The 17,400-nt window shown below is 49.2% G+C and overlaps 1 protein-coding gene across 4 annotated transcripts in view; it reads left to right on the top strand.

Annotated features, from left to right (window-relative positions):
* Positions 1-2,148: 2,148 nt before the first annotated feature.
* The window catches only part of LOC144499884 (interleukin-5 receptor subunit alpha-like), a 52,350-nt gene continuing 37,098 nt past the window's right edge, over positions 2,149-17,400 (top strand). For 2 of the 4 annotated variants that reach the window (XM_078222514.1, XM_078222512.1), the window contains exons 1-2: positions 2,184-2,290; positions 7,722-7,815. The gene's annotated coding sequence lies outside the window, so the exon portion shown is untranslated. Of the gene's footprint in view, positions 2,295-7,721; positions 7,816-17,400 lie in introns of all 4 variants that reach the window. The other 2 variants (XM_078222511.1, XM_078222513.1) reach the window with 2 other exon arrangements.

Raw genomic sequence — 17,400 nt, 5'->3', positions numbered from 1 at the left:
TTACAAACAGCAGTGGCCCCAAAACAGATCCTTGAGGTACACCACTTGTAACCGCACTCCATGATGAATATTTACTATCAACCACCACCCTCTGTTTCCTATCCGCTAGCCAATTCCTGATCCAATTTCCTAGATCACCCCCAATCCCATACATCTGCATTTTCTGCAGAAGCCTACCATGGTGAACCTTATCAAACGCCTTACTAAAATCCATATATACCACGTCCACTGCCTTGCCCCCATCCACCTCCTTGGTCACTTTCTCAAAAAACTCAATAAGGTTAGTAAGGCACGACCTACCTGCCACAAAACCATGCTGACTATCACCTATCAATTCATTACTCTCCAAATAACTATAAATCCTATCCCTTATAATTTTTTCCAACATCTTGCCGACAACAGAAGTGAGACTCACCGGTCTATAATTCCCGGGGAAGTCTCTGTTCCCCTTCTTAAACAATGGGACAACATTCGCTAACCTCCAATCTTCTGGTACTATACCAGAGGCCAACGACGACCTGAAGATCAGAGCCAGAGGCTCTGCAATCACTTCTCTTGCCTCCCAGAGAATCCTTGGATAAATCCCATCCGGACCAGGGGATTTATCTATTTTCAGACCCTCCAGAATATCCTGCACATCCTCCTTATCAACTGTAATACTGTCTATTCTACTCCCTTGCAACCCAGTGTCCTCCTCAGCTATATTCATGTCCCCTTGCGTGAACACCGAAGAGAAATATTGGTTCAATGCTTCACCAATCTCCTCCGGTTCCACACATAACTTCCCTCTGCCATCTATAACTGGCCCTAAACTTGCCCTAACCAACCTTCTGTTCTTGACATACCTTTAGGATTCTCTTTAACCCTATCCGCCAAAGTCTTCTCATGTCCCCTTTTAGCCCTTCTAAGCTCGCTCTTCAACTCCCTCTTAGCCAATCTAAAGCTTTCTAGGGAGCTGGATTCAATTCCTGGCTTGAGTCACTGTCTGTGCGGAGTCTGTACGTTCTCCCTGTGTCTGCGTGGGTTTCCTCTGGGCGCTCCGGTTTCCTCCCACAGTCTGAAAGACATGCAGGTTAGGTGCATTCAGAAAATAAAATGAAATAAAAATCACAAAATTCCTATAGTGCAGAAAAAGGCCATTCAGCCCTTCGAGTCTGCACCGATCCTCTGAAGGAGTGTCCTACCCAAGCCCTGAAGTTCGCTATATCCCCTTGCACTTATCATGGCCAATCCACCTAACATACACATCTTTGGACTGTGGGAGGAAACCAGAGCACCGGGAGGAAACCCATGCAGACACGGGGAGAACATGCAGACTCCGCACAGCCAGTCACCCAATGCCAGAATTGAACCTGTGTCCCTGGCATTGTGAGACATCAGTGAAATCCATTGTGCCACCGTGCCGCAAGCCGGAGTCAGAGAGTAGGGATACAAGGGTCTTTCCTGAAGTGGCATGCAGTGACCAGTGGGGTCCCACAGGGTTCAGTGCTTGGATTCCAGCTCTTGTGGCCATGCTAAAGTCTCCCTCAGTGTACCCGAACAGGTGCCGGAGTGTGGTGACTAGGGGATTTTCACAGTAACTTCATTGCAGTGTTAATGTAAGCCTACTTGTGACTCTAAGGGACAGCCCAGTGGCACAGTGGTTAGCACTGCTGCCTCACAGCGCCAGAGACCCAGTTCGATTCCCGGCTTGGGTCACTGTCTGTGCGGAGTCTGCACATCCTCCCCGTGTCTGCATGGATTTCCTCCGGGTGCTCCGGTTTTCTCCCACAGTCCAAAAGACATGCTGGTTAGGTGCATCGTCCATGCTAAATTCTCCCTCAGTGTACCCGAACAGGTGCAGGAGTGTGGTGACTAGGGGATTTTCACAGTAGCTTTATTGCAGTGTTAATGTAAGCCCACTTGTGACACTAATGAATAAGCTTTAAACTTTAATAAATAAACTTTAAAAACTTTAAAACTCATCTTCATTCCCCCCTCCCTCCAGCACCTTTGTGTTTGCTTGCCAGACAGATGTTCGCTGTCCCTGACAACATCTGGAGGCTATCGAGCAGCTGTACCTGCTCCAGTTATCTCCCCAGGCAAGTCATTGAGCGGCTGGGAGAAGGGGCGGGTGGGGGCTCGGACAGCGCCTGTGGGTGAGTCACTGAAAAGGGGAATGGACTTTGAGAGCGGGGTGGAGTCGAGAGGACGGAAAATGCCTGTGTGACTGCAGCGGGAGTTGCTGCGGGACTGAGCTTGGACAGCAGCGGAGAGCGTGAGCTCTGCATCTGTGCCGGGGATCCCCTGGGTGAGTAGTGTATTGGTGACCGCGGAAACTCAACAGGCTCCTTCTGTAGTTGCAGTAAAACGCTCCCTACTCGGTCTCCCATTAATAATTAGAAGGGTTCGAGTGCGAATGAGTGATTCTCCCTCTTGGCTTCTCTCGTGTTCTCAAATCCTCCCCCCCCCAAACCAGCCCCCAGCCCTATTCAGGAAGGAATCACAGCTGACCCTCACTATTTTTATTTAAGATTCAGCCTCCCCTGTTCACATTCTGGCCTCAGAGTCAGAAGGTTCTGCAGAGGTGGGCTAAGACTGCAGAGTGAGGGGGTGCCGCACTGTCGCAGGAGCTGTCTTTCATCTTAACCCCCACCCCTCCCCCAGCTCCTGATCTCTCAAGGTGGGTGAGAAGGATCCCACTGCCCTGTGAATGCTGCCGACACCCCCCCCCCCCCCCGTGTGTCCCTCAACCTAGACTGGCTATAAGGGATCATCTATTCGCTAGCCAGTGGGATGGTGCTGTGCACAATTGGCTCTAACCTTCCCAGCAGTGGGCTGGACTTTGAGAGTACTTCATTGCCTTTTAAACCACTTTTGCATGGCCCTTCTTAGGTGGTGATCGGGGCTGTTCTGATGTGGGTCCTCCTGGCTCTTTCTCTGGGAAGGTAGGTGTTGCTAGCAAGGAGGCCATTCATTAGTTACTCCCCATCCTCCTTACTTTCCAGAAAGTGGTGGCAGCCCCTCACTTTGAACCACTGCAATCCTTTTAAAGATGGGGTTCCAACATTGAGCTCCAGGATTTGAACCTTGTCACGATAAAGAGTGGAACCTCCAAGTTAGGATGGTGTGTGATTGGGAGGGAGAATCTCTCAACCGTTCACCAAAATAAATTACATCTTGGGTGTTGGTCACGGTGGCACAGTGGTTAGCACTGCTGCCTCACAGTGCCGAGGACCCGTGTTCGATTCCTGGCTTGGGTCACTGTCTGTGTGGAGTTTGCATGTTCTCCCCGTGTCTGTGTGGGTTTCCTCCGGGTGCTCCGGTTTCCTCCCACAGTCCGAAAGATGTTCAGGTTCGGTGGATTGGCCATGGTAAATTTCCCCTTAGTGTCCCAAGATGTGTAGATTAGATGGATTAGCCATGGTGAATGTGTGGGGTTGCAGGGATAAGGTTGGGGGGGCGGGGGCGGGTTGGGGGGGCGGGGGCGGGTGGGGGGGCTGGGTAAGGTACTCTGTTGAAGAGAGTCAGTAAGAAGTCTCACAACATCAGGTTAAAGTCCAACAGGTTTATTTGGCAGCACTAACTTCCGGAGTCTTGGGCTCCTTCATCAGGTGAGTGAGGACTTGTGTTCACAAACGGGTCATGTACAGACACAAACTCAATTTACAAGTCAGGGCAATTTACAGTGCTGACACTCTTATTTTCGTTTTGCTTTTTTGAATGCTCACAGACAGCCGTTTGCCTGGCCTCTGTTATTTAGTAGGAGCAGATGCGAGGATGCCAGTGGTTAGTACGCCACTAAGATTGTTGTGACGTTGATAGATACTATTTGTGGTGGTCTGCCAGTTGTGTATTGTTTTCTTGCTAATGAGTCAGTTGTGACACAATTCTGTACAATGATTGCTCAGGGTTAATTATTTTATGTCGCAATACAGTGTAGAAGGAGGCCATTCCATCCGTCATGCATTTACATGCTCTTTGGAAGAGCTATCCAGTTGCTGTAGCCCCACTCCCACGCATTTTCCCCGCAGCCCTGCTGTCTGAACCCAGATTCCTTTTGAAAGTTATTACTGAATCTGCTTCCGCCATTCTTTTCGACTGTGTATTCCACAATCCAGTGTTCGCTGCCAAAAAAAATTACCACATCTCCCTTTTAGCTATTCTTTAACCAATTACCTTAAACCTATAAGCCTCCTGCAAGGGGAAGCAGTTTCTCCCTACGCACTCCATCAAAACCGCTCATAACATTGAACACGTCCATTAAACTTCTGTATTTCACGCACTCTTTTTAATGCACTCAGATACATTTTTTTGAAGATATATTCAAACTTGTTTGAGCTAAAGAGGATTAGCAGTAAAAACGATCAGCAGTTACACAGTCACAAAAACAGAAAATGCTGGAAAATCTTAGCAGGTCTCTGACGAAGGGTCATCCAGACTTGAAACATTGGCTCTATTCTCTCTCAGTAACAGTTTTAACAATCATAGAAATCATAGAAACCTGACAGTGCAGAAACAGGCCATTCGGCCCATCGAGTCTGCACCGACCACAATCCCACCCAGGCCCTACCCCCATATCCCTACACATTTACCCATTAATCCCTCTAACCTACACATCTCAGGACACTAAGGGGCAATTTTAGCACGGCCAATCAACCTAACCCGCACATCTTTGGACTGTGGGAGGAAACCGGAGCACCCGGAGGAAACCCACGCAGACACGAGGAGAATGTGCAAACTCCACACAGACAGGAGCGCTGCTCCTTCGTCAGATGGAGTGGATATCTGCCAAAAAATATCCACAGATATCCACTCCATCTGACGAAGGAGCAGTGCTCCGAAAGCTAATGGCGTTTGCTACCAAATAAACCTGTTGGACTTTAACCTGGTGTTGTTAAAACTCTTACTGTGTTTACCCCAGGTCCAGGTTTCATGCACCATCCAAAAGATGGCGGCCAGAATTCTCCGGCCATTCACGCCGGTGGGATCCTCTGGACCTGCCGGCAGTGCCTTGTCCGTGGGTTTCCCGCTGGCATGGGGTGACATCAATGGGAATTCCCATTGACAGCAGCGGGACCAGAGAATCCCACTGCTAGCACACAACGCGCCACTTCCCGCTGGCGGGAAGCATGTGGCTGGGAGTCCTGAGAATCTCACCCCGAATGTCTGACGGTGCAGCACCTCCTCTCCTCAGCATCAGCACTGGGCGGCATGGTGGCACAGTGGTCAGCACTGCTGCCTCACAGCACCAGGGACCCAGGTTCAACTCCAGCCTCGGGTCACTGTGTGTGTGGAGTTTGCATGTTCTCCCCTTGTCTGCGTAGGTTTCCTCCGGGTGCTCCGGTTTCCTCCCACAGTCCAAAGATGTGCGGGTGAGGTTGATTGGCCGTGCTAAATTGACCTTCGTGTCAAGGGGATTAGCAGGGTAGATGTGTGGGGTCACGGGAATGAAGGCCTGGGTGAGATTGTGGTCAGTACAGACTTGATGGGCCGAATGGCCTCCTTCTGTACTGTGGGGATTCTATGATTATGCACTCAGATCTCTGGAGTGGGTTTTGAACCCATTACCTTTTGACCTAAGAGGCGAAAGTGCCACCAGTTAAGCTGTGCTGACATTAGAATGCAGCTGGATGTCCTGTATGCAAATCTGTGCCGTTTTTGAACCTCCTGGGGTGAATGAGTTATCTGTTGCAGAGGGCGCTTGCTTCACTTGTTGCTCAGGCTTCACCCCTAACTGCATTTACTGAGGCTGCAGTTCATAGAGTTTTACACTGGGACAGAGCTCTGCTGTGGGCAGCTGATGGAGTTTTCCATTTCCTTGAATGGTAGCCGGGGCAGCCAGAGTACACGGCTGTCACGCTCCTCGAACAAGCTGCAGAATTCCCTCACCATTCACCCTGGAAGGCAACTGTATAGTCCAGATTCCACATCTCTATCTAAATAACAACACCTTTGGCAGTGAAACACCTTCCCCAGTTCTGGTTACAAGTGTTATTATCATAGCATCCTACAGTGCAGAAGGAGGCCATTCAGCCCATCGAGTCTGCACCGACCACAATCCCACCCAGGTCCTATCCCCAGAACCCCAATTATTTACCCTCCTAGTTCCCCTAACACTAAGGGGCAATCTAGCATGGCCAATCCACCTAACCTGGTGAGAAGATCCATGCCCAGAGCCTTGGCACCACTTACCCTCTAAGCCAACAATTCCAAAACCTTCTCGCGACATCACCCCATTTTAATGCGATTTAATCTTTGTGCGACCCCAAGGTAAAAAATGTGCGGGACCAGTTGTTGGGCAGTGGGCTGAGGATTGAGAGCTGTTCAGCAGGGGGGTGGTGGGGGGGGGTGGGGGGGGTTGGTAAAACGGCTGAGAAAAGTGGTCTTTACAGGCTGTGGTTGCAGCAGTAATCGGGCCCCAGAGAATGCACAATGAGGTCACACCCACTGACGGAAAGAAACACAAATACTTTAATGGTGGCCTCACAGCTGTCAGCACTCAGTCCGAGCTCCACGCCCACCATTTGGCTTTGGACTTTGCGACTCCAAAATGCCATCCGGGTCATGACCCACGGTTTGGGAACTCACACCTTGGCACACTTCAGAGTTGTGGTACACAAGCCTTCCTTGTGCGATGGCTGTGCAGTAGGAAGCTGGAGTATGATCCCAGCTCATGTTCATGGGTGCCATGGATAAGTGACTAAATGATATAGCTGAACGCATTTTTAATTATGACCGCGCCTTCAGTTTCCACTCAAATATGTGTCCAAAGATAGAATTCAAGGCCAAGAATATCACAGTTACTCATGCAATGATCTGTAATATAAATGTCATTTGAATCATTCAGTCTGTACGCATTAGTGGGCTTGGTGACATACCTCACTTGCATAACAGAAAAAAACAACATCCCCCCCCCCCCCCGATTCAAAGTGAGCAAGCTCATGGGTAGTAGAAAAGCCAGCAAGTGACCTCAAGGTGCTGTTCCACTTTGGATTTTAAGGGGTGGTTACAAATGGGGCTGAAGTTTGGTACCTTGGGATCTCTCATGCTTATCTATTGCTTGCGACAGAAACCACCTCTCAACTCGTCATGAGATTAGCTTTAATTTACAAAGCTGGCAAGGGGGCAAAGTCCACATTGCAGGGCACAAACCAAGAATGGTAAGAGCATGAGAGGAGAAGGATAGGTTAAGAAGTAGGTGATGTCAAATTTGGGGTTTTTTTTAGGGATGCTAGTTTCGCAGGCAGGACTAGAATTTATTGCTCATCCCAAATTGTCCTTCAGAGAGGGGGGTGAGCTGCTTTCTTGAACTGCTGTAGTCCCTGTGCTGTAGGTACACCTGGACAAGGCAGGAGTGTTCCCTTCCAGTCGGGGAACAGTCACGGGCATTCAGCCTCTGATCTTCGGGTAAGCGTTCTCCAAGGCAGCCTTCACGACACACGACAAAGCAGAATCGCTCAGCAGAAACTGATAGCCAAGTTCCGCACACATGAGGACGGCCTCAACCGGGATCTTGGGTTCATGTCACACTATCTGTAACACGCATGACTTGCCAGGGCTTGCAAAATCTCACTAACTGTCCTGGCTGGAGACAATACACATCTCTTTAACCTGTGCTTGGTCCTCTCTCCACTCACATTGTCTGTACCTTTAAGACTTGATTACCTGTAAAGACTCGCATTCCAACCATTATCTTGTAAATTGAGTTTGTGTTTGTATATGCCTGTTTATGAACACAGTCCTCACTCACCTGAAGAAGGGGCGGGACTCCGAAAGCTTGTGCTACCAAATAAACCTGTTGGACTTTAACCTGGTGTTGTGAGACTTCTTACCGTAAGTACACCCATAGTGCTGTCAGAGGGGGAGTTCCAGGATTTTGACCCAGCGACAGTGAAGGAACAGTAATATATTTCTAAGTCCGGTTGATATGAGGCTTGGCGGGGAGCTTGCACGTGGGTGGTGTTTCCATGCTTCTGCTGCCGTTATCTTTCTAGGTGGTAGAGATCGTGGGTTTGGAAGATGCTGCTCAAGGGGACTTGGTGAATTGCTCCAATGTGCACACTACTGCCACTCTGCATCAGTGGTGAAGGGAGTGAATATTTAAGTTGATGGATGGGGTATTGATCAAGCAGACTGCTTCCTCCTGGGTGCCATTTAGCTTCTTGAGTGTTGCTGGAGCTGCACTCATCCAGGCAGTTGGAGAATGTTCCGTCACACTCCTGACTTGTGCCTTCTAGATGGTGGACAGGCTAAACAAAGCAGGGTTGCAAGTGCATTTGAATAGTACCATTTTGTGGTACAGACTGTTCACAACCTGACATGTCATAAGTGCTCCTGGACACTGTAAAATCATCCGGGAAGATCCGCACTTCTGATCTTATGTTGGAGAGAACATCATTAATGGAGATGCTTGGACCTGCCACACCAACCTTAGGGTCTTTTGCAGTAATGGCGGCATGGTGGTTAGCACTGCTGCCTCACAGTGCCAGGTACCTGGGTTTGATTCCTGGCTTCAGTTACTGTCTGTGTAGAGTCTGCACGTCCTCCCTGTGCTTGCATGGGTTTCCTCCGGGTGCTCCGGTTTCCTCCCACAATCTGAAAGACATGCTGGTTAGGAGCATTGGCCATGCTAAACTCTCCCTCAGTGTACCCGAACAGGCGCCGGAGTGTGGCGACTAGGGGATTTTCACAGTAACTTCATTGCAGTGTTAATGTAAGCCTACTTGTGACGAATAAATAAACTTTAATAATGTCCTGGGTCTGACATGATCAATCTCTAACAATCACAACCATCTTCTTTTGTGCTGGGTTTGACTCCAACTATTGGAGAGTTTTCCCCCTGATTCTTATTGGCTTCAGTTTTGCTAGACGTGGCCCCTTTAAACATGGGAAGCCAAGCCAATCGGTTGCAAGGGCGCACAATCCTGGTTCGGGGAGGAGAAGAGAGTTGACTGACAAGTTCTGTCAGAGCCTTGTTTGTGCATATACAAGTATGATTGGAGTGGCATGGTGGCACAGTGGTTAGCACTGCTGCCTTACAGCGCCAGGGACCCGGGTTCGATTCCCAGCTTGTGTCACTGCCTGTGTGGAGTCTGCACGTTCTCCCCGTGTCTGCATTGGTTTCCTCCGGGTGCTCCGGTTTCTTCCCACAGTCCAAAGATGTGTGGGTTAGGTGCATTGGCTGTGCTATAGAAGCCCCTTAGTGTCAGTGGGACTAGCTAGGGTAAATAGCAAGAGACAAAATAGAGAGACGAAGGATGAGGGGTGACCTGATAGAGGTGTATAAGATGTTGAGAGGTATTGATTGAGTGGATAGTCAGAGGCTTTTTCCCAGGGCTGAAATGGTTGCCACAAGAGGACACAGGTTTCAAGTGCTGGGGAGAAGGTACAGAGGAGATGTCAGGGGTAAGTTTTTCACTCAGGGTGGTGGATGCGTGAAATGGGCTGCCAGCAATGGTGGTGGAGGCGGATTCGATAGGGTCTTTTAAGAGACTTTTAGATAAGTACATGGAACTTAGTAAGATAGAGGGTTATAGGTAAGCCGAGTAATTGCTAAGGTAGGGACATGTTCGGCACAACTTTGTGGGCTGAAGGGCCTGTACTGTGCTGTAGTTTTTCTATGTTTCTAAATGCATGCGGTTGTGGGGATAGGGCCTGGGTGGTCAGACCCGATGGGCTGAATGGCCTCCTTCTGCACTGTAGGATTCTATTGTTAATAAACCAGTTATAACTTGAAGCCGCAACGAGCGGCCTCTGAAGATTGCACAGGGCATCACTGACAGGGCAGTGTCTGACAGATTGTATCGTTGAATGAAAGCAGATATGCAAGAATGGCAATTTGAATTGCAAAGAAGAGGAAGTGAAATACCTGTGAGATTCAGTGCAGTGTGTTGGCTCCGAGGCAGAAACAGGCATGTAAGTTGTTTATGTTTGTGTGTGGAAAGTCAGCATTTTTGAGATGCATCGGATGAATTTAGATTTTTCAAAACTCGATTTGCCGTTCTCAGTCAGGTGCAGAGTGTGAGTGGAGCAGGAAAGGTCTAGAAGGTCATTGAGACAAATACAGCAAAAGAAGCAACCAGAGGCTGTTAGCTTGTACAATGCATAATGAGGAACAAGTCAGTGGCCTTTTGGCTAAGATCAGGTGTAGTATGGATTGGATGCTGCACTTGGTTGAGGTCATTGGGTTGCATTGAAGCTTCATATGTTTCATATGAAGCAATTTTTTAAAGCGGCATCTCGGCCTTTTGGCTAAGATGCAAATGAGCCCAAGTCTTGGAGGAGGAACCTCCCCCTTCTCCAATCAGCTTGGCTCATGTAGATCGGGCCCAGGACAGGGTGTCTTGTCAGCCTGGATCTGAAATGTCTCAACTTGTTGAGACTCTGAATTGGATTTGATTTGATTGAATTGGAAAAGTATTTTTTAAAAAATGAGGAACAAGTCAGCGTTGGACATGGAACAAAGGTCTGTAACCCTATCGCAGGTGCCCTGCCGTGGCTCAATTGGTAATGCTCTTGGGCAACTTTAGGCAAAGTTTTCTGAGGGTTCAAGTCCGACTCTGGAGGGTTGAGGCCGCCACTTCCAGTGCAGCACTGTTTGAGGTGCTGTCTTTTTGGATGAGATGTTGAATCTCTGTCAGCTCTCTCGGGTGGGCATGGAAGTTCCCTTTGCGCCGCCTCAGAGGACATGGCATGGACCTAATGGGCCAAATGACCTTCCTCCTCTGTACAGTAAAGACTCTGTTGGCTGAATTATACCGTGGGATTCAGGACGTCACCAACAACCAGTCCTGGTCCCCGCAATGCTGAAACTCTACTTAAGAAAGCCCACCAACGCCTCTACTTTCTCAGAAGACTAAGGAAATTTGGCATGTCAGCTACGACTCTCTCCAACGTTTACAGATACACCATAGGAAGCATTCTTTCCGGTTGTACCACAGCTTGGTATGGCTCCTGCTCTGCCCCAGACCACAAGAAACTACAAAAGGTCGTGAATGTAGCCCAATCCATCATGCAAACCAGCCTCCCATCCATTGATTCAGTCTACACTTCCCACTGCCTCAGCAAAGCAGCCAGCATAATCAAGGACCCCACGCACTCCGATCATTCTGTTTGTAATATATAGAAATGATTTGGAGGAAAATGTAACTGGTTTGATTAGTAAGTTTGTGGACGACACAGAGTGATGGATTTGCGGATAGCGATGAGGACCATCAGAGGATACAGCAGGACATAGATTGGTTGGAAACTAGGGCGGAGAGATAGCAGATGGAGTTTAATCCGGACAAATGTGAGATAATGCATTATACAGATCGGAAACATACAGTAAATGGCAGAACCCTTAAGATAGGCAGAGTGATCTGGGTGTACAGGTACACAGGTCACTGAAAGCGGCAACGCAGGTGGAGAAGGTAGTCAAGAAGGCATACGGCATGCTTGCCTTCATCGGCCGGGGCATTGAGTTTAAAAGTTGGCAAGTCATGTTGCAGTTTTATCGACCCTTAGTTAAGACACACTTGGAATATAGTGTTCAATTCTGGTCGCCACACTACCAGAAGGATGTGGAGGCTTTGGAGAGGGTACAGAAAAGATTTATCAGGATGTTGCCTGGTATGGAGGGCATTAGCTATGAGGAGAGGTTGGAAAAACTTGGTTTGTTCTCACTGGAGCGACGGAGGTTGAGGGGAGACCTGATAGAAGTCTACAAGATTATGAGGGGCATGGACAGAGTGGATAGTCAGAAGCTTTTTCCCAGGGTGGAAGAGTCAATTACTAGGGGGCACAGGTTTAAGGTGCAAGGGGCAAGATTTAAAGGAGATGCACGAGGCAAGTTTTTTTTTACAGAGAGTGGTGGGTGCCTGGAACTCGCTGCCGGGGGAGGTAGTGGAAGCAGATATAGTTGTAACTTTTAAGGGGCATCTTGACAAATACATGAATGGGATAGGAATAGAGGGATATGGTCCCGGAAGGGTAGGGGTTTTTAGTTCAGTCGGGCAGCATGGTTGGAGGGCCGAAGGGCCTGTTCCTGTGCTGTAATTTTCTTTGTTCTTTATTCTCTCTTCCACCTTTTGTCGGGAAACACATGCAAAAGTCTGAGGTCACGTACCAACCGACTCGAGAACAGCTTCTTCCCTGCTGCCGTCGGACTTTTGAATGGACCTACCTCGCATTAAGCTGATCTTTCTCTGCACCCTAGCTATGACTGTGACACTACATTCTGCACTCTCGCCTTTCCTTCTCTATGAACGGCATGCTTTGTATAGCGCGCAAAAAACAATATTTTTCACTGGCTACTAATACATGCGACAATAAATCAAATCAAAGTCATTGTGAAAAGGGGGTCCCCGCTGAGCGGGATTGGCTCAGCAATTTCACTGCAGGCAGCCTTCTGATTGGGCCCCCACAAGTTCACCATCCAAGTGAGGATAGCAGAAGGGTGCCTGATATTAGAGATATCAGAGGGCCAGTAGCTCTGAAACATAAACAGCTCCACCAGGAGAGGTGGGCACTGTGGACGTGGCAGAGAACACTTGAGGATGCCTCAGAATGGAGATGCCCTGGGACAGATCATAGAATCCCTACAATGCAGGAGGAGGCCATTTACCCATCGAGTCTGCACCAACAACAATCCCACCCAGGCCCTATCCCCATAACCCCACGTATTTACTCTGCTCGTCCCCCTGAGATTAAGGGGCAATTTTAGCATGGCCAATCCACCATACCCGCACATCTTTGGACTGTGGGAGGAAACCGGAGCACCCGGAGGAAACCCAGGCAGACACAGGGAGAATGTGCAAACTCCACACAGACAGTGACCTGAGGCTAAAATTGAACTAGGTCCTTGGCACTGTGAGGCAGCAGTGCTCACCACTGTGTCACTGTGCACAGTTAAAGATGCAGTTTAAGGGTCAGAGGGCAGTCAACTCGAGAGGACAAGAACAAGAACAAAGAACAAAGAACAATACAGCACAGGAACAGGCCCTTCGGCCCTCCAAGCCCGCGCCGCCCCCCCGGTCCAGGATTGAATCCTGAATCCAGGATCCCCGCCCAATTTTCCAGCCTATCTACATCCTAATATCCTATCCACCGAGCTGTCCCTCACAGCTACGATGCTTTGTTCATCACAACCTATTAACTCACCCCCACCCCCCCCATTCCAGACCATGTCATCTCCAGGGAGAGGCGAAAACAGAGGGGTCACTGGGGCTATGGTGGCTGCCATTTCTCCCTGCGGGCACCTCTTTGTGCAATGAAGCCTCCTGCTCCGATGGAATCCCTGGAGGGTAAGGGAGATGGGACCACCTTCAGTAAAATACTAGCGGCCCTGTGATTTGGCCAGTAAATTGTCCTGAAATTATGTAGATTGGTCACTTTGCCATTTGTGCCTGCCACAGGGAAACCTTCTGGGCTGGGGGGACAGAGATGGGCAGCTGTCCAGCCTCAACTTCCCGCTATCTAACCTGCCCACCACCCCACCCTTTTGGATTCTTGCCATCCAAGGGTGGTTAAAATACATCCCAATGACACCAAAAGAGTGGAAGGTTCCTGGCCAATGTTGACAATTGAACTAAGTTATCTGTAATTGTCAAATTGTTTTTGCATGATCTTGCTTGTTGAAATTGGCTTCTGCATTTCCTACATTACGACAAGGGTTGCCAAATGTGATGAAATGTATTTATGGAGGCCACATAGCTTTCCCCCTCATTCCAGACATTAGTCTGCTGACGCATCCATCCCTATGACGAACTGCGTCAGCGTAGGACTGCTTGACAGCCAATGAAGTACTTGTCGAAGCATTAGCGACAGTCTTAGTTAGGGTTCTCAACACTCCTGGATTGGCCTGGAATCTCCAGGCTTGACAGTCAAACAACCTTTTCTTTTCCCCATTCTCAATATTATATCGAGGAAAGAGAAATGTTCAAAGATAATGACCAAAAAAAAGGTACTTTCTTTTACAGATAGAATAGAATCATAGAATCCTACAGTGCGGAAGAAGGCCATTCGGCCCATCGAGTCTGCACTGACCACAACCCTACCCAGCCCCTATCCCCATAGCCCCACATATTTACCCAAGCGAATCCACCTGACACTAAGGGGCAATTTTAGCATGGCCAATCAACCTAACCCTGCACATCTTTGGACTGTGGGAGGAAACCGGAGCACTGGAGGAAACCCGCGCAGACATGGTGAGAATGTGCAAATTCCACACAGGCAGTGAGCCCAAGCCAGGAATCGAACACGGGTCCCTGGCGCTGTGAGGCAGCAATACTAACCACTGTGCCACCGTGCCGCCCCTATGAATTTCATTCCCTGATCGAGAATCAAACCCGGGCAGCGGCGGTGAGAGCGCCAAATCCTAACCACTAGGGAAGATAATTGAGAAATTGGTCACTCATCCTTACATCATCACTCACAGCAAACACAACCGCACATTTGATATAATGATAGGGGGAGGCAGTGGCCTCATGGTATTGTCGCTGGACGAGTGATCCAAAGGCCCAGGGTAATGCTTCCAAAGTGAATAGCCTCACATTTATAAGAACTAACAGCAGGAATAGGCCATCTGGCCGCGCGAACCTGTTCGGCCATTCAATAAGATCATGGCTGATCTTTTCATGGACTCAGCTCCACACAGACAGTGACCCAAGCCAGAGTTGAACCCGGATCCCTGGCGCTGTAAGACAGTAGTGCTAACCACTGTGTCACCGTGCCGCCCCTGATCCTGATGACTTTTCTCCAGGATTGCGCACAGCGGCGTACTGGAAATTGATCTCTGATTCCTGGAGACTCCAGGCCAATCCAGGAGTGTTGAAAACCCTAATTAAGACTGTCGCTAATGCTTCGACAAGTACTTCATCGGCTGCAAAGCAGATTGGACATCCTCGGGTGTGAAAGATGCTCACTGTTCTCTCAGTATCGATACCAAAGCTGCCTCTTTCTGGAGGGCATGATAAGGAGTCTCACAACAAGGACTTTAACCTGGTGTTGTGAGACTTCTTACCATGCCAACCCCAATCCAACACCAGCTTCTCCACATCTTTCTGGAGGCATCAGTCTTCCTTTTGTGCCATTCGTCTTTCCCTAGCCAAGCTATTGGTGGTGTTGCTCAATTTCCACTTGCTCTTTCTCTTCTCTTTTCTACATTTCTTTCTCGGCATTGGTGATCATAGAATCTCCACAGTGCAGAAGGAGGTCTTCTGGCCCATCGAGTCTGCACCGACTCTCTGGCGGTGTTTCTCTCCCCCGCCCTATCCACTGTAATCCCACGCATTTAACCCGCTCATCCCCAAACTTACTGGAAACTGGAAGGCAAAGACAAAAAGGTTGGGGCAACAACTTATAAGCGCCTGAAGGCAATTATCAACAAACTCCTACAGAGTGGTTACTTTGACAGCATTCGTACTCTCCAGGATGGTGTGTGTATGAAGAAGAAGAACCATCCCCTGTACCTGTTGAATCACACACAGTGCAGAAGGAGGCCATTCAGCCCATTGAGTCTGCACCAACCACAATCTCACCCAGGCCCTATCCCTGTAACCCCACATTTACCCTTGCTAGTTCCCCTGACATTAAGGGGCAATTTAGCATCGCCAATCCACCGAACCAACACATCTTTGGACTGTGGGAGGAAACCGGAGCACCCGGTGGAAACCCACACAGACAAACAGGGAGAACTTCCACACAGACGGTGACCCAAGCCGGGAATCGAATCCAGGTCCCTGGCGCTGTGAGGCAACAGCGCTAACCACTGTGCCACCGTGTCGCCCCAAGAACAGCCCCCTGAACCTGAACCTGAAGCAGTTGAAGAATATGTGGAACAAACTGATGTAGAAGCAAGAGAGTTTGTGAACAGGCTGTTCATTGCAGAGACGCAGTTCAGAAAAAGCATGCTGATAAATGGACACTAAGGGGCAATTTAGCAGGACCAATCTACCTAACCTGCACATCTCTGGACTGTGGAAGGAAACTGGAGCACGTGGAGGAAATCCACGCAGACACGGGAGAACATGCAAACTCCGCACAGAGAGTCACCCGAGGCCAGAATTGAACCCGGATCCCTGACGCTGTGAGGCAGCAGTGCTAACAATTGTGCCAACATCACTCAACAGCCCATGGAACACAGAGTTACGGAGCTGCTGGGGATGAACCTTGCACTCCTTTTTGGACCACCCTTGCAAAAGCACTTTCCAGAGCAAGGTGGGTGGCAGTTTCCTCCCCACCTTGAGGGCAGTGAATAGAGACAGTGAGACTCTGGGTGTGCAGGAAGGATCTGACAGGGAGATCCCATCTAACCACCAGTCCAACTGCAGCTTGGTGCATGTTGGAAAATTCTGATGGTGAGGCAATCTGTCAAACGACTTTGACATTCTGCTTAGGGAACCATCTGACAAGATCCACCATCTCGTGGACCCATAGGGCCTGGAGGTCCACTGCCTGATGGACATGAGGTCAAAGGTGCTTTTCTGCACAACCCTTTCCAAGAGCGTTAAATGGTACAGTATGGTCCCACTAACTACAACGTTATAACGCAGCATTGCCAGACAACATCGGGGACAGATAGAATCTCAACATGTCATGATCCTTAGAGTGTGCTGCTTGGAATATTTAAACCCTCAGCCTTCACCCGCACAGGTCAATCTCCTGCTGCTACACTCTGATTTTTCAGATCTTTTCCTTCTGATAATTATGAGCGGCTGCACAGTGAGATGGGCAATGAAGCAACTGAAAACCTCCAACTAAATGTCAGTGGCATGATTAAGGGAAATGGTGAGTGTTATGTATGAGGGGCGTAGCCCCTTTAAGAGAATGGTCAGGTCAGTATTAAGTCCGAGTGTACGGGGAGGGGTAGCTTCAAAGAACGTGCACACAGGCAAGTCACAGGAACAAATCGGGATTTATTGATGAACATTTGTACTCCAGCCCTCAACTGCCTGTCGGGGTGGATTCCCGGGCAGGTCACCCCCTCGCCCTGGGTCACCTGACCCATCCTCTTAAAGGGGCTATGACCCGCATACATAAGTGAGTATATGGGGATTGATGCACTATCAATCACGATACGAGGACTCCAGCGAGTGAGTGAATTAACAGGCTTTTATTCACAAAGAACAGGAGCACACCCTTGTAGCTGACCTGGCTCAGACTGAGGCGAGGAAGAGGAACCATCACCGTTATACCTCGCTCTGGTGGGAAGGGAGGAGTCTCGGGCCAGGTGCAGCATGGGTGTGTCCTGGCATACACATGTAGTTACAGTGGTCCACCACAGGGATAACTCTTTAAGAACTTCGGAAAGACAGAAGAATTGGCAACCGTTAGCAACTGAAGAAGGGGAATGTGGGTCGGGAGTGGGTTTGAGAAGGTGACGGGCAAAATGGAATGGACAGTATAAAACACACACGGGAGGTTTTAGTCAAGTGGTGG

Source organism: Mustelus asterias, chromosome 10, assembly GCF_964213995.1.
Source record: "Mustelus asterias chromosome 10, sMusAst1.hap1.1, whole genome shotgun sequence".
Lineage (NCBI taxonomy): Eukaryota > Metazoa > Chordata > Chondrichthyes > Carcharhiniformes > Triakidae > Mustelus > Mustelus asterias.
Note: the sequence above shows the minus strand (reverse complement) of the source record. Positions and strands in the feature narration are given on the sequence as shown.